The 16,309-nt window shown below is 37.8% G+C and overlaps 1 long non-coding RNA gene across 3 annotated transcripts in view; it reads left to right on the top strand.

Annotated features, from left to right (window-relative positions):
* Nucleotides 1-8,561, top strand: part of LOC146542192 (uncharacterized) — a 55,527-nt gene extending 46,966 nt beyond the window's left edge. The window contains exons 3-4 of one of the 3 annotated variants that reach the window (XR_014880415.1): nucleotides 1,462-2,195; nucleotides 3,819-8,561. This is a non-coding gene — a long non-coding RNA (uncharacterized LOC146542192). Of the gene's footprint in view, nucleotides 1-1,461 lie in introns of all 3 variants that reach the window. The other 2 variants (XR_014880416.1, XR_014880413.1) reach the window with 2 other exon arrangements.
* The last annotated feature ends 7,748 nt before the right edge of the window (nucleotides 8,562-16,309 follow it).

Genomic DNA, 16,309 nt, shown 5'->3' with positions numbered 1-16,309 from the left:
TTGGCTTATTCACTGAGATGCAGTCTTCAGAGTTTGACAATCTGTCAACAGCTTCTTAAAGTATTTGGAGTAGGGGTGGAAAGCTTGCTTGAGTTCATGACCACTTTTTCCTGGAACTGAGATTCTGGTTTCCCCTCACCCACTTTGAAGCTATATTCAAATTTAAAACTTGCTAGATAAAGACCTGTGTGGATAAAATAATTATTCCAAAACATATTCTGGCAAAACAACTCACCTTGTATTCAGCAGATGCTTTAATTTATCTTTTTTAGTACTCCTTTCCTGTCCTCCTCATGTTCTTTATCTCACAGATTTTCTTAGTGTATACTGTTTGTGTATATTGTCTCTGTTGTATAGAAGGAAATCTTACTTCAAAGATCAGATTTTTCTTTTTCTTTTTGCCCTTCTCATCAATAAACTCCAAAATGCTGAACTTCTTGTCCAACTTTCAAACTGGTGATGTAAGACCAAGTTCAAATTGAGCAATATATGTGAGCATGTGAGACTTAAAAGAATGATTTGCCAGCTCATGACCACTGAATCTCTGTCTTTTAGAGACTTATACTTGAAAGTTTGCCAAGGAAAACAACTTTATGAGCTTTTATTGCTCTCCATTCCTAAAGAAGGAATGACAGCTCCACTGATATCACCTCTGAAGTGAACCATAAGTGGCATTTTCCTTCCAAATTTAGAATAGATCAGACAAATAAATCCTGGTTTAAAGAAGGATTCTGTTGAAAGTGCAGAGTTTGAGTTTGGTCATATGCTCTGGTACTTCAATAAGCTATCAGTTTTTCATACTATGAAATGCAGTGTTCTGAACAGCAGGTAAAAATAGGTGTATTCATGACCTACTACTGCGTAGCAGCAGTACTCTGCATTATGAATGCTCAGTAATTTCTTTTAGATAAATAGAACTGCATGGATAAAAGCCAGACCCATGGAGTCTTATTCCCTTCCTGCCTATTTTAGTTTTATTCTTTTGTAAATCTTGAAACAATATAGGATTCAGTTATTTGTATCTTTGGTAGCAACCCGAGAATGAAACAAATCTCATCATCAAAAGAGGAGGCACAAATTTATGCAGTCTTTTTTTTTTTTTTCCTATAATTAACACCTAAAAACATTTCTACTCTGTGCTTAAGGCAGGTGTATGGTCACAGTCCCCACCTGGAATGGCTTAGATTTGGGCTGCCTTCAATCTGGGAGTTGTTTTGCTGAGCACTGACCCCAACCAAGTTTAATCCCTCCTCCCCTCCTGCCTGATTCTACAAGATTGATGAACACAGGTAGATTTCCAGTCACATATTGTATGTAGGTCCTGCCTTTTAGCCTTTGTGCTTATCTTCTTTCTTTAAAACAAATTCTGCAAAAGGTTCTGCAGTTTCCCTTTCCTCTGAAGATAATCATTGTTCATTGCTTTTTTTCTCCTTCTGGAAAACTCTATCATCTGCAATGCAGTCCATTCTGCTGGAACCTGCTGCTCCTTGCAAGTAGATGAAGTGAAGATTTATTATCATCAGAACACATGGAAATTAGAAAATGGACTAATGGAAACCATTAATGCCTCCTCTCAACAATCAGATGAATGGTGGATCAATGCAGTATATTAATGGATTGGAAATGATTTAAGACAATATAAACATTAGGTCCCAAATATTCGATGGGAAGAAAGTGTCTCGCTCCAATAATCTCTTATAGAAAGCAAGCAAAACCAAGATATTACTCTATTATATATATGAAAAAAAGTGAAATGCCATCCTCTAAGATGTGTTTCCTGTCCAGTATTTTGAATTCTTTGGAGAGATAATATTGAAAAATATCTTTATTCTGTATCTTTCTATATTATCACCTAACATTGAAATGAAACTGCCTTTCTACTTACAAAAGCGAATAATGCTGTAAGTCTGTAACAATAAATAAATCCTGTGTCAAGTATTCTACAAGTAAAATAATAATAATAGTCATATGTTGTAGAAAATAATTGCATTGGTTCTGTTGTTTTTGTTTTTGTTTTAATATCAATGGCTCTTTTGTTTGCAGTTTATGCATAACATTGTAAAAAGAAATGATTAAATGCGACTGATATAACAATTGATGTCCCCACACGCAGTCTACAAAAACCTCAAAGGAAAACCTTAAAGAGAAAAAAAAAAAAGAAATCTAAAGGAAAATTACTGCAAAAGTGCTTTACGGTAAGCTGGCATTGTGCATAAAAATAAAATAACGTCTCCAAGTGAACAATTCTGAAGCTTTAGAGTCTAAGTTTTTAATATTGCCACATGCTTTGGAAAATATTGGAAGCTTTATGATTCAAGAAACTTTTCTTCTCAAATAAAACTTGGTGGAGGTCAGCTCATTCACATCTTCAAGACTTGCTTTTAATCAAAATTCCTTTATAAATTCCAATTGAATCACTTTGTGATTCACCTCATTACCTAAGGGAGCATTTATGAATACAGAATATGATTTGAACTACCACAAATCCCATAAATGAGAGGTCAGTGAGGTTAGAGCATGGCAATTCTGTGAAGAAATGAAAGCAAACTGTAAATTATCTCCACTGGAAGGACAGCATGTTCATCCAGACATTACATGTTTTGTTTCTCAGTGGCTAACAGCCCTCTAAAATCCTATCACGGTGCTTGATTTTAATGGCTCTGATTTAATAGGTCACTGTGTTTGGAAGGACTGTTTGGTACTCACATGTACATATTTAACACAACAAACCATAGCTTGGCAAGTGTAGGAGTACTAATTGGTTTAGTGCTCTGAATATACTGAAATTCATATTTTGGTTTGGCTTGGTTTGAAGTTCTAAGTAGTAGAGAAAAACCTGAATGTTTCTGGTCCAGTTAAATTGAATGGGAGCTTAAAATTACAAAACTTGGTAAAATTAGTCTTATTCTGCTGACGTTCTTGCTGCATATATTTAAAAAAAAAAAATTAAACACTATTTCTTGTTACTTAGGGAATTAAAAAAAAAAAATGCAATGAAGGAGGACCCTGTCTAAGGGTGTCAGTGTCATATCATTATGATTAGTAGGAATTTATTTCACAGTAAGTTGGATACTATAAGTGCTCCCATTGCTGTTAAATTATACTTCAGTATAAGTTAAGTGCACTATTAAAACCGTGCATTACTGACAAGGGCAATATTTATTTAATTAATTTTATGACATGTATTACAAACTGGACACAAAGAAATATTTTGTAACCTTCCTCATGGTCAAGAATTTTATTAGCATTGTCAAACAGACTCAGCATCAAGAAACTGCGCCCATTAACTTCAAAACCACTGGCATTCTAGGATCTTCTTTATTAATAGGGAGTAGAGGGATCACAGAAAAGAGAGTCTGCTGCTGGCTTGACATTAAGAACAGAAAGGAGATACTGGAGTATGTGTATTCTGGTCTACAGAGGTGCAAAATTCTGGTTCAAGGAGGATGAATAAAAGGAGAGACTGAAATGGAAAAAAAAGAAAAAAAAGGAGATTTAAGGAAGTATGTAATGAAAACAGAGATGATAAGACAGGTGTACTAAATGCCTCAAGAGGCTAAAATTCTCTTTTCATCTCCAAGACCCTGGTTCAAATCCAACAAAAGGCAGGAATGACAAGAAATTATTGCCACCTGAGATCGATCCAATAGCCTCTACAAAATTAGATGGTGGTCACTATCAGACTGCTGTCAAATAAATATCACTGCAGCCATCATTAACCAGTCCTTGCTTGCAGGCTATCTTCCAGTGCAACTCAAGACCTGAATGATCTGAGTAAGGGAAAAAAGAGGCATGCTACTAAGAGTGTTTTTTTCCAGGGAAGGTGGGGGTATGCTGGCTGAGCAGAGCTGGGACAGCTTGCAGCACTGCCTGCGCTTGTAGCTATTCCCTGAACAAACAGAGGACTTCAGTTTCCAGTGCTGTCAAAATGCCAATTTTGGCAACGGTTAAAAAGGAAAAGGCAAAGTGGATCATTGAGTATAATCACAAAGGAATGGAGAGCTGAAGTTATTCTGGAATCCAAAAAAGCACGTCGAGAACTAGTAAGGAAATGCTGCTGCGAGCAGCTCGGACTGCAAAGAGAAAATGGCACTGAACTGCTAATGCATGCTGGAGGACATGCTGAATGCTAGAATATGTGCTGCAAGATATGTCTGTGACAATTACATGTGGCCATAAGGCAGCACTGGCTTCTTGCTGTCAGACCCAGATGTCTGAATGTGGTTTATGCATATTTGTTGGCTTTTTAAAAAATGTAATAAATGATTAATTTTGAAAAATGAGGCAGATTATCGAACCCCGTTCTGAATACTGAAGGGAAAAAAAAAAAAAAAAAAAAAGACTTGAAGGGATATTGCTGAAGAAAATGAGATCCAGAAGGAAAAAGTATGGATTAGTGCCAGTAACTTTCATATAAGGATCAATTTAAAATCTGGAGGTTATAAAGGAGCAGCCTACAAGTAATTCAGATAGAATTTATGTTACACTTATATTAGTTTTGGGCTTAAATAGTCAAGAAAAGGCTTGTTGACATAGGTTACAGGAAGTGAAATATTAGCACTGATTGTGTTTCATGTCTTTAATTAGGCATGTAAGGACAGATTTGTAAAGGCATGCAAGCACCTAGAGAATCTGAGAGGTGTCTTAAACATGTCCAAATCTCACAAGGGCCAAAGCAAGACAAACTAATTAGATGCTGACACTCACTCCTTTAATTTAACTGTACACACGTACTTGAATATTTGTGAGGATCTGGGGGCTACACGTCTATCTGTATCCGTTCCTGCCTACATATTTTCAAAAACTTGGCTAATTTCAGTATGCACATGCCAATTTGCAGGCCCACATCCTACTCACATCTTTGGAAGTAATTTGCTTTCTTCAGCAAAGTAATAGTTTTCTGTCTTTGCACAGCAGTGAAACTAAACTGCCCCTCTGAATTATGTCTCTTTCTTTCCCTTTATGTCTCTTTCCTCCAGGGGCTCAGCAGGGCGACGTGTTGGTGGCATGGTAAAGGACTGTCCTGTGCAAAGACTCAGGTTGCCCTTTATCAGGGAAGCATCTTTGAACACCTTTTCCCCAAAACTGAATTAGCGGTCACTGCACAGAACACAGTGCAGGCAAGGGCACTAAATCCAGATCATCATCAAAAAGTACTCACCAGTCACAGAAAAAGGCTTTTACCTTAAGAAAATAGATTATTTCAACCATATTACTATGATTTACACTATCAAGATATCAAGAAAGTACACTTTCTCCTGTACCTCTGATGCCTAGCATTTCTGAAGTTTACCATACTCATAGCAGAGAGCCTCATTAAAAACAAAAAAAAAAACAAACAAACACACACACACATACACACACACACAAAAAAACCATGAGAAAGACAATGAAATTAAAGTTATTATTAGTGCCTTTCTTTCCCTGGATGTATAAAGGCTGCTCTGAGAGTAATGCCTTGTATTTTGTAATGTTGGCTCATAATGACATAGGTGGATGTTGGTGGTATGATAGTAGAGGTTGAATTTTCCTGCCAATATTCCATTACATTTTGTTGCAGTGTGACAGATGGCAGCAGAGAGGCAGTCTAACAAAATGGTGTCTGACATGGAAGTGCATATGAAGCAATGGTGTGTCACTGAATTTCTACATGCAGAAAAAAAATGGTGTTCGTTGACATTCCTTGATGCTTGCTGAACGTTTGTGGAGACCAAACAGTGGATGTGAGCACAGTGAGATGGCGACTGGTGCATTTTAGCAGTAGCAACACCAATATGAAGTACAAGCCATATTCCAGATGGCCATGCAGATTTGTACAGGTATGGCATGAAGATTCTTGTTCATTGCTAGTGAAAATGCATAGCTAGTGGTGGTGACTATCTTGATGAAGAGCTTTTTTAGCTGAGAGTTTATCAAATACTATTATTGTGCTCTTTCTAGCTGTTGTAGTTTCCATGGAAATAAATAGGAGGCATTATTTTTGGATCAATCTACATGTATCTGTATTTTGTTATCTATACGTGCATGCATACATCATGTGTATATCTCCGTGTTTTCTGCTGTAGCAGAAAGAACTGAAATTCCCTAGCTGCTGCTGAGGCATGTAAATTACTTTTATTTCTAGATAGGATCCAGCGAGTAAAAAAAACACCAATTTTCAGAAGCCTCATAGATGCGAACTAAGTCCTTTTGAAAACCCTGCAGACTTAAAATCATCATTTTTTCATGCCCACGCTCAGTCTTTACATCAAGGACTGATGTAAACTTTCCTCCTTTTCCTGAAAGCTGAAAACCTTCAGGACAAATTGAATGATTCATTTCTTTGAATACCCCATCAGACACTACAAAAGGCTGGTCTACCATATCTTGAGCACTTCATATCCCTCTCCTCACTCTCAGTGTATCTTACACTTTCAAAGCTGGTGCTAAGATTTCCAGTGCTCCAGGCAAATCATCAAAAATCTGTTCTCACCACAGGCACCCAGACAAAAATAGTCACGGGGTCGTTTTGCTGCTTCTCCTGTTTGCTGCCCTGGAGATACAACAGTTCTTGCAGTTTCAGAAGAGATTTGATTCTAGGTTGTGTTTAAACATATTTTTTTTTCGTTAATGAAAAGAGGAGTTGGAATAGAAATGAAAATAGTCTGAAAAGTGTGCAGTGGAAACCTAGCAACACAATACCTCAGTAAGTTGGAGAGGAGCACCTTAAGGAGTTTATTATATATTCTGTTGTACGTCTAGGACACCTTTGCCTTTCTCACCCCTGAGAATAACCCTGGCAGGTTGCTTCTATGTAAACATTCGTCCTGCCTTCCAGAATACAGCTGAGCCTTTACTTTCCACTGCCTGAGTAAAGGGCTGGCTGCCCATCCACTGAGGTAGGATATTTCTGCTCTGCTGTGTTCAAATGCTTGTTAGACGAGGATGCATGTGATACATGCAGGCAGATACACACAGATTATAGTTTAGATGATTCTGCACGAAAAAAAAACATCCTGTTTTTTGTCATGGTCAGACACATCATGCTAAATTTTAAAGCTCCCTAAAGTCAAGCCGTTTCCATCTCTAGATGACTCCCTTGAGTATAAAAAATCATGTCTTTAAAATAATTAACTGTATCAGCTGTCAATGACAAAGGCAGAGAGGAAAGGAGGTAGACAAATTTATAGTAATACTGTAAACTTCCAATATCAGAACTAAGATATTGAGAGAGGTGATTGTTTGGCCGATTTCTTAGCTGCCAACAATTTTAAATATATTGCTAAGTACAGTATGGAGCTGGGCCCTGAGTTTTGTTAAGCGGAACAGTAGAGACACGCTATATGCTGACTGTGTAACTATGGATTGTCCTACTCTTCTAATTATGAATCTGCTCACTAGGACGCAGCTGCTGTCATTGTCTCACCTGCAAGTCTCGAAATGTGTGGGCTTTTTTGGTGCATACTGGGACAGTACAACTGGCAAACAACAGATGGCACGAGGGAGTCCCTAGTCAGAGGATGCATATGTGCTCAGTCCCAAAATCAAATCCATGTTGTTATAAATCAGGGAGCTGCCAGGCAGAGCCCAAGACCGTGTGCAGATGCCAAGAGAAACTGGGATATAACTATTAACTAAGTTTGTCATTTTTAGCATGGCCTCAGGGTTGCTGTCATTCAATGGGACGCTGTAGTTTAATGCTGACTCATCAGTAGCTCCATTCTCATTTTTATCATTATCCACTGTAGCTAAATGTATTATAAGAATTAAACACTGTGGGACAGCACGCTTTGTGGCTATTGGATCTTGGCTATTATACAACATCCAGGAGAGACCTCAGGAGGAAGCTGAAGGGTGGGAATGAATTTTGGAACATAGCATGCAGACAAGGTAATTTGTCTTCTTTGCGAAGAAATGCCTAAATACAGACATTTCCTGTGTAAAGAGAACTGAAAATATTTGAAATTTAAAATATACTTAAATATAGTAACCCAAGTGACAGTATTCAACTGGGAAGCAGGTGCTAGTTTTAAGCAAACCTCAGGGCTTGTTTAATAGCAGCACATCTGGTCTTTAAAAGTCAGCACAGGTGTTTGCATTTTAATTGCACCAATCTATCCTGCTGCCCCATGTTATGCCCTGGAAAAGTCAGAAGTCAACTTTGAGGTGGCTGTATTATTAATACAGGTGTTGCTAATTGATCACTTTATACATGAAATACTGAGTTTAGAGCTATGATATTGCCTCTGTTTTCTCTTGTGGTTCTCTGTCATATTTCATTTCAAAAAGATACTCTTGTTAATGTTCTGCAGCTTTAATGGTTCCTTTGCCTTTATGAAACAGGCAATGCTTTTATCCTAGCACAGCAACATCTGCTGTGATCATTGTTTTATTTCAATGCTTGACAATATAATCATCATTGATTTTTAGAGATGTTTTGAAAATTCTCTGGCTGTTTTCTGATTGTTGTATGAGTTAACATTCAAAATAAAGGAGAAAGAGAAAAATATCCTTTAAGTGCAAATTTCTTACAGTACTGTTTTTTATTTTGATAGTAAGAGAACATGCTGGGAAATCACAGGTGGGTGGAGATACGATTTATGAGCTGTAGATTATAAAACATTGCTGAAAAACAATGAAAAACAGATACATTAAAAAAAAACTCAGTGATGAGCAGTGAAGTTGATAGTGGAACTAAACTGATTTGGTTTAAGATAACAGAGTCCACTAAATCTAATTTAATCCTTATTAGGCACCTCAAAAGGAAAACTGTTTGTGTATAGAATTATTTGTACCAGAACAAAGTAGGTATTAGTTGGAAATACTGGAAACCACACATCTGCAGGCTAGAAATGTATTGAAAGAGTAGTAGTTGGGGTAATCAGGATACCCGTATTCTGACAAAGAGTTATAATACTAGGATGAGATTCAAAGGGAAAAAAAGGACAGTCCATAGGTATATATATATATGTGTGTGTATATATATACAACACATTAGGTATATTAGTAAAGGAATTGGTAAGTGAGGAGTTTTGAATGATGATCCACAAAGTCAGAATCTTAACGTTGAACCTCACTTTCCCAGTCTGAAATATTTATTTTCCTCATGAAATTTTGTTTGTTTTGGAAGTCTGTTTTTTCCTTTACCTGTGAGCTTCTGAGCTGGAGACCTGGATGCAGTGTTTTTCTCGAAGTATCCTTTGCAGGTGGCATACTTGGAATGAAACTCATTTAATAACTGAGGGATTTAAATCAGATTTAGTTGAGATAAAAATAAGGATAAATTAAGCTAGTTATATTTCCTTCCTGCTTTTATCTCTGTGACACTTCAGTACAACTAAAATTGTGGAGGAATGAGGCATTTCAGATGAGAATAAAGCAGGAATAAGATACAAGCTTGAGTGAGGAGGGAGCTATTTTATTTTAATTTCAAACCTGTGCTCCTGCTGAGAAGGAAAACAAGGTGAAAGAAGGGTTTCCCACTGAATTTGGAGGTGGAAGAGTAAAAAAATGTTTCTCACAAAAGTGAAAGTCAGTCACTAAATGTTCAAAACAAAGTATGACAGAATCTGATGGTGTTTCAAGACAAAGAAATACATTTTATTGCTGGGAGAAGATGGGGGCAGGATGAGGATCTCAATTTACGTCAGAAGTTTCACGCATCTGGAGAATGTCTGACAGGCATGGAGTACAAAAAGGGACTGTTTCAGCCATGGGGACCTCTTTGTGAGGTTTGAAAGCATGGCAGGCTTTTGGAAAAGGATGGAAGCCTAACTCAGAACCAAATTTAGGTTATTCAGCACAGTTATCAACCCAGTGACAAATGTGAGAACCGAGTGAGCACAAATACAATTGAAAGTATTTAAATTTGGATGGGTTTGAAAACAAATGCTTGATGAGATTCATAAACGTCAAGTGAACAGATGGAGCTGAGAATGAAACCAGCAGGGAGATAAGGCAGAGATTGCTGTGAGCAAGGGTGGAAAACAGGAAACTCCAGTTGGTGGGCTGCAGGGTGAGGACGAGGGAGCAGGGCCTGCCAAGATAAGAGCCAAGAGAAAGGCAGATGCGGATGGTCCTGAGGCTGCAAGGAAGAGCAGAGGTCAGCATGATCAATTATGGGAAGAAAGACCCTTGCTTGCAAATCCTGGAATCAGAGAAATGTTGCGCAAGGAGCAGGAGGAAGAATTTGCTTGCAGCCCAGTGAAGCTCCTTTGCGGATTGTTTTGATGGCCCCACCATCAATGACTGGGTGGCACCACGTGCTGACAACAGCAGGCTCTGTGACGGGCTGGGGTAGTTCCACATGCTGCTGGCTTTGCAAACAGCCATTGTTATGCATGTACCCAAGTAGTGTGTACACAGTGCAGCATGCTACTGCCATAAAGTTGCCACAAGCAGATGATATCTTCCTGTTAAGTCTGAGCTGTCTCACAATCCTAATGAGCTACTGACCCTGACAATGCTCTCCACTAACTGCTGCACACTGGGAGCATGCTGAAGACCCAGATGGATGCAGGTGTTGGGCGGGTGTTGGTGTTGCTACAGTATAAACTGTAGCAGGTTTCAGTCAGTTCCCCAACAGTGCTCTAAGATAGTCTGCATTCACAATATCAAAAATACATTCATTCCTCTTATAGCATCAAACACTATGCTTTTGTTCAAGTATAAATTTACTTTACCTGTAGAAACATAAAAATATACTGATTATGTGTTTCTTTGTTTTTGCAGTCAGATTGACAATAGCATACACAGATACCAAAATGTAGAGGTAAGATTCATGTTTGCAAATTGCAACTACAATGGAATGCTAGCAAATTTAAATACTCCTTTCCCTTCTATTTTTTTAAATCTTCTTCTCATTCCTTGCATTCCCACCACAATTTTTGAAAACTGTGTTACTAAAGACTAAGATCCTTTTTATATTAAATTGCTCCATTGAGTTAGAGCATAGCCATTTACTACCCTTGGTTACTGTTTAGGAAGGAGTCCTGATTCACTGGGACACTGTGAACAGCACTGCTTTGCTTATTGTGCTTCTGAGATGACCAGAATGTTGTATGCATGAGGTAAAATTTTTACATTCATCAAAACATGATAAACAAAACATCAAGACATGACACCATACTGACTTATTTTCCTTCATGCAGTTACATGCATACATACTAAGGCATTGCACCCCTAAGTAATTTATGTTTCTTTCTTTTTTCTTTCTTTTTTCTTCTTCTTTTTTTTTTTTTTTTTTTAACATGAACTCATGACTGTGACAAAGTGCCTCTCTTTTTCATCCACCATGCAAGGTGGGGTGCAAGCTACATAGAACTGTAAAAAGTGTTTACTGGCTTCAACCACTTATATCCTGACACTGTTTACTTGTGACACAGATGTGTTTCTCTTTAGAAGTAATGAATTTAGGCTTCTGTGCTGTTTTAGAATGATCACCATACATAAGCAAGTGTTAGAGAAAGAAAAAAAGAGGCTAAGAGTAAGTAGAAAAAAACAACGTATGAGAATAAATGTGTTCTTTTCAGCAGTCACATAAATGCACTTGCAGATGTTCTTGCGTGAAAGCTGCTCCGGAGTTTTTATTTCACTAGAAATTGTTCCAGTCCAATATTCCACCCTCCTTACTCTCATTTAAAACTGAATCAGAATTTAAATAAGGATTAACCACCCACAGAGTCTGGCACAACAATAGAAGCACTTGTTAACTTTTTCCTACATGTTATTAACAGAGGGAATCTAGGTTAAAGAGTTTCATTACAAAACATAATTTTTTAATTCTTACTGTTCTCTTTTTTTTTCTTATTAGCTTCTTCTTAACAGCTGAAAATTTCCACTTGTCCCTGTGGCGCAGGGTAATCTTTATTCAATAAAGGTCTCAGATAGTGAATAACACATTTTTTTGGGCAAGAAGAGAAATCACCCACCAAGAAAAATAAATTGTTTTAGTTTACTGACATGGAATCTAGTACTTGAAAATGGAAAGGGAATAATTTCTTGTGTATCCATCCCTCTCCCTTAAACATTTGTTCAAAATAATTAAAATCAAAGGCATAAAATATTTCTAGATGCTCATCTTACATTTAAGAGTAGCTGTTTTTCAGCTGTTTCAAAAGTTTGTAGTAAAGGGATAGAGGAAAGTTTAAATTTGGAATTATCAAATGTGGAATGTATTTGGTTAAATTCGCTTTTTATTACATCCTCATTTTCAGATCATACTGTGTTAATGGATAGCTGGATATTGAATACACCAGCTGACACTAAATACAGCTAAAATTACTGCTACTAAACTTGAGAAGACATATCCAAATGTGAAATTTAGCTGAGTTGTTCAGTCTTCAGACCTCAGTATCTGCACATACAACATCAGAACTGAGATTATACAGGTAGCAGCATATGTATACAAACATCTTCACTCAAGCTTGAAGCTTTAATTGCAAAATGTTGTGACATTGCCTGAAAATGTTATAGTGAAAGGCATGATCTGACAAACTACCTTAATCAAGACTATGGTAAAACTCTCACTATTTATTTAATAGGGAAAGAATTTCGCCTTTGAGACAAGAACAATGCATTTTTTCCTGTAAGGAAACCACAGTCGTACTCTGTGTTACTTAACTGCTCCTCTTGAACTACCTGACCAAAGAGGTTAAGAAAAAAGCGTGGTACAGGATGTTGGCTTCCAATGTTTTGAATGAAGACTCTATCAGGTGCTGTTTGTGTGGATGTGCTAACGTATGTTGAGCGGCAATGCTAAGACGGAGCTGACAGAATTGTGGAAATGGAAGGTGCCTTTCACTGGAATTGTACAGTTATATCATGTAATTCTTTAGGTGTGAACCTGTGATTTTCAATTACATCTGAAACTAGACAATTAACAGCAGTATTTCTCCCCTACACTAATTGAGCTTTGTTTCTAAGTCTTGTCCCCACTTTCTATTGTTATGGTTTCTGCCTTCATTTTGATGGCTTAGCAGCTAGTTCCCTGGGAGGGGTTGCATAGTGTGGAGACAGAATCCCTCAAACACCAGTAAATATTGCATACACTGTGATTAATTTCACTGAATCCATGCAGATGGAATGAGGCTAAGCTTTTGTGGAGTTGGATCTATAAGTTATACCACTGAGCATGGCAAAAAGGAGATTCTGTAATTAGATCCTCTTTCCCTCTTTTGCCTGTGTGGCAGTATGGTATAAGAAAGAAAAACACAGCTCAGCTAGAAAACTAGATTTGGAAAGTGATCTTTCAATTGCTGATATTCTATTTAACTAAGAAGAGCACAATGTTCAAGGTATCTGTTTTTGAAGCTCTGAATTTCTTGTCTGAGTACTTATTTTGCAAAGACACACTGTTCTCTGATTTAGAACCAAACCAAACAAAAAATCCTAAACTCCACCAAAACTAATTTCCTTAATTTTCTCTTGGCCAGACTGTTACATTTCTATAGAATTACATCCAGTCCAGAGAAGTAATTATGCAGTTGTTTGTTGTTGTTACTATTTTTTCCCAAAAATTCATTGCTTTTATTGTCATTATATAAAGTTTCCTCCTGTGTAATAAGCTTGTGCAGAACCCAATCATACCTTACATGCCATGTAATATTTCTGGGTGGAGAGAGGAAATAAAACAAAATTTTTCAACAATATTCTGAAAATTCTCAACTGGTCATAGAGAGATCTTGTTGGAATCAGGAAGTGAAGTGACTCCAGTATTCATCCTCATGAGAGGTTTATCTCACTGTTGTGAGATAGTAAGACACACTTTAAGAACAAGTGCTGAATCGTTCTGGTGCCAACATTTCTCTGCAATATCCATAGGCTTCTAATACTAATTTGTTTTTGATTCTTTTACCTACTTTCAAAGTTTGCTCAATCTACAGATAACTGCAGGAAGCTACAAGTTTTAAGCCAGTACTTTCAAAAAAAAAAAAAAAGAAAAAAAGAAAAAAAAAAGAAAAGACTGAACTTCCATATGTGTAGTCTTATCTGTAGCAGTGAAACAGGCATACACTTCTACACTTCTCCCATTCAGCAGTGACTGTGGGGTGAAACATGGGAGATCTGGATGCAAGAATGCCATTTGCTCTATGTAAACAAGAATATAAAAATACACTGCCATTCCTTCATCAATGTTTAGGTCACTCTGAGGATTGCTTTGCCATCTGTGCTGTTTTATGGCTGCTAGCATGTGCACTGACAGTGAGGTGTGGTGTACCTTTCCATTACCTATTCAGAGCCCAGCTAGAAATCAGCACTCATGCAGCATGACTATTGAGGCAAGTGATAGTGAGCAACGAGGTATGCACCATGACACATAGGCTCAAGGCTATGAACTAGATAACAAATCCTAGTTTTCAATCCTGAAGTAATATATTTAAATGGGGAAGTTAGAAGATGGGTGGAGCTGACTTTAACCTTCCTTGGGGCAACGTGCATTTAACTGATAAAGGCTTAACAGTACAAGTCGAACTTCATATTGTTAAAAATTCAACTACACTCTGTTGGGTGAGTGGGAAAGAATTTCTTCACACAGGAAGAATTTAGGAAAAACTTTGCAAGGAAGACATATTTGCAGGATTTTTAGGAATGGGCAAAAAAAATCAAAAATTGCTGGTCAAGTATTCATCTGTAAAGTATCTGCTTGTTCCTTCTTATGGTTATAAATCTGTTCAGTCCAAAAGCACTTGCCCTTCAAATTTGTATTGTGTTATGGATCTGCAAAGAGACTGCAAATTATCAGCTAGTTATAGAGGCAGGTCGAGCAGAGGACTTTTTTTTTTTTTTTCTTTCTGTAAGAAAACGGGTAAACCAAATTAAGTATTCAGAATTACAGAATCATAGAATCGTTTGAGTTGGAAAGGACCCTTAGAGGTCATTTAGTCCAATTCCTCTGCAATGAACAGGGGCAGCTACAGCTAGATTTGCTCAGAGCTCCATCCAGCCTGACCCTGAATGTTTCCAGTGATGGGGCAACTTGTTCCAAGCTCCGCTATCCTTATCATAAAAAACTTTTCCCTTATATCCAGTTACCATGTCCAACTTATGTATGCTATTTGTATGATTTGCTAGCCCTTTCACATATTTCAGGAAATGTGTATACCTTCTAAAACTGAGGCTGTAGTGTTCAAATGAAGTACCTACTCTTCAATTCAGTAGGTGCTTGATAGAGCAGAACAGCTGCATTGGCTTGAGAAGAATTGCTATTGTAGATTGCTCATTATGGTCCTGAGAGCAAGGACCGACTGCTGCCAGCCAGCATGGCTGTCCATGTTCAGTGCTGGTAAGTACCTGCAAGTTAAGAAACTGATGGATGCTGCTGAGGATTTTCCCCTGTCTTTCCCCCGGGGCTGTTATATCTCTATGGAGAAACCTCTCTTGCGGTTATCAACCTGGATACAGGTGCACTGTAAGCAATGCTGTTATGAGTGATAGAGATGAAAAATGAAGCATTGACTTCTGTTTCTACATCGCTAGCTTTTTCTTGGCTGTAATCCCTTGATGACATTTCTGGCTAGGTAGCATTAAGTAAATACTTGCTATTTTGTTCACACTGTGAACACCAATCAAGAAAAAGAAGGATGTTGTTTTTCAAGTGCTGACTCATTCTGGGTGCTAAGTACAAAAGTGCTAACCACAAAAAAAAAGAAAAATAAAAAAAAGTTACATTCAATTGCACACTTCATTCTCGTGACGTGCTCTATTCCAGCTAGGCAGGAGGCTTGTGTCTGATGATGACCAGCCCTGGATTCTTGCTCAGCTGGCTGGCAGGTGTGAGTAGTCTTGCAGAGGCTGCACAATCAGCCCCTGTGGAGCAGAGTTCTTCACACCACTCAATGGCAATCTCTCCTGCTAGTTAAGGAGATGTGTGGATGAAATCCAAGTGAAATTGCAACCCTTCACCTCGGCTGGAAGAATGAAGGCTCTGGCTTATGCAAGTATGGATGCAGCAGGATGAAAAGGAAAGATCTCTTTGCAAACAGTGGGAGAGACACAAATGAACTGGAGGCTATTTTAAGATTAAAACAAAACTAGTATTTCAAAAGCAATAGAGAAAATTTTTAACCCTTCATCTCTTACTTAGTTTGGACCTCAGTACAACATAGCATTTTTAAATGTTCATGCTTCCATTGCAGTCTGTCAGTCACATCATCACCGAGAATTCACTCACAATTTATTCACCCTTGCCTGAAATGACATGGCTTTGATCAGAACAGAGTCTGGAACAAATGCAGCACCAAGAGGATCTGTCAAAAAGTGAAGTGGATGTCTTCTGTTGCAGTAGTTGAAGGCAGTAGAAGAAAACCCTGGAAGGCTGTAGGGCCTGCTC

Source organism: Meleagris gallopavo, chromosome Z (assembly GCF_905368555.1).
Source record: "Meleagris gallopavo chromosome Z, MGAL_WU_HG_1.1, whole genome shotgun sequence".
NCBI classification, from domain to species: Eukaryota; Metazoa; Chordata; class Aves; order Galliformes; family Phasianidae; genus Meleagris; species Meleagris gallopavo.
The sequence above is the reverse complement of the archived record's forward strand: the minus strand, read 5'-3'. Positions and strand labels throughout refer to the sequence as shown.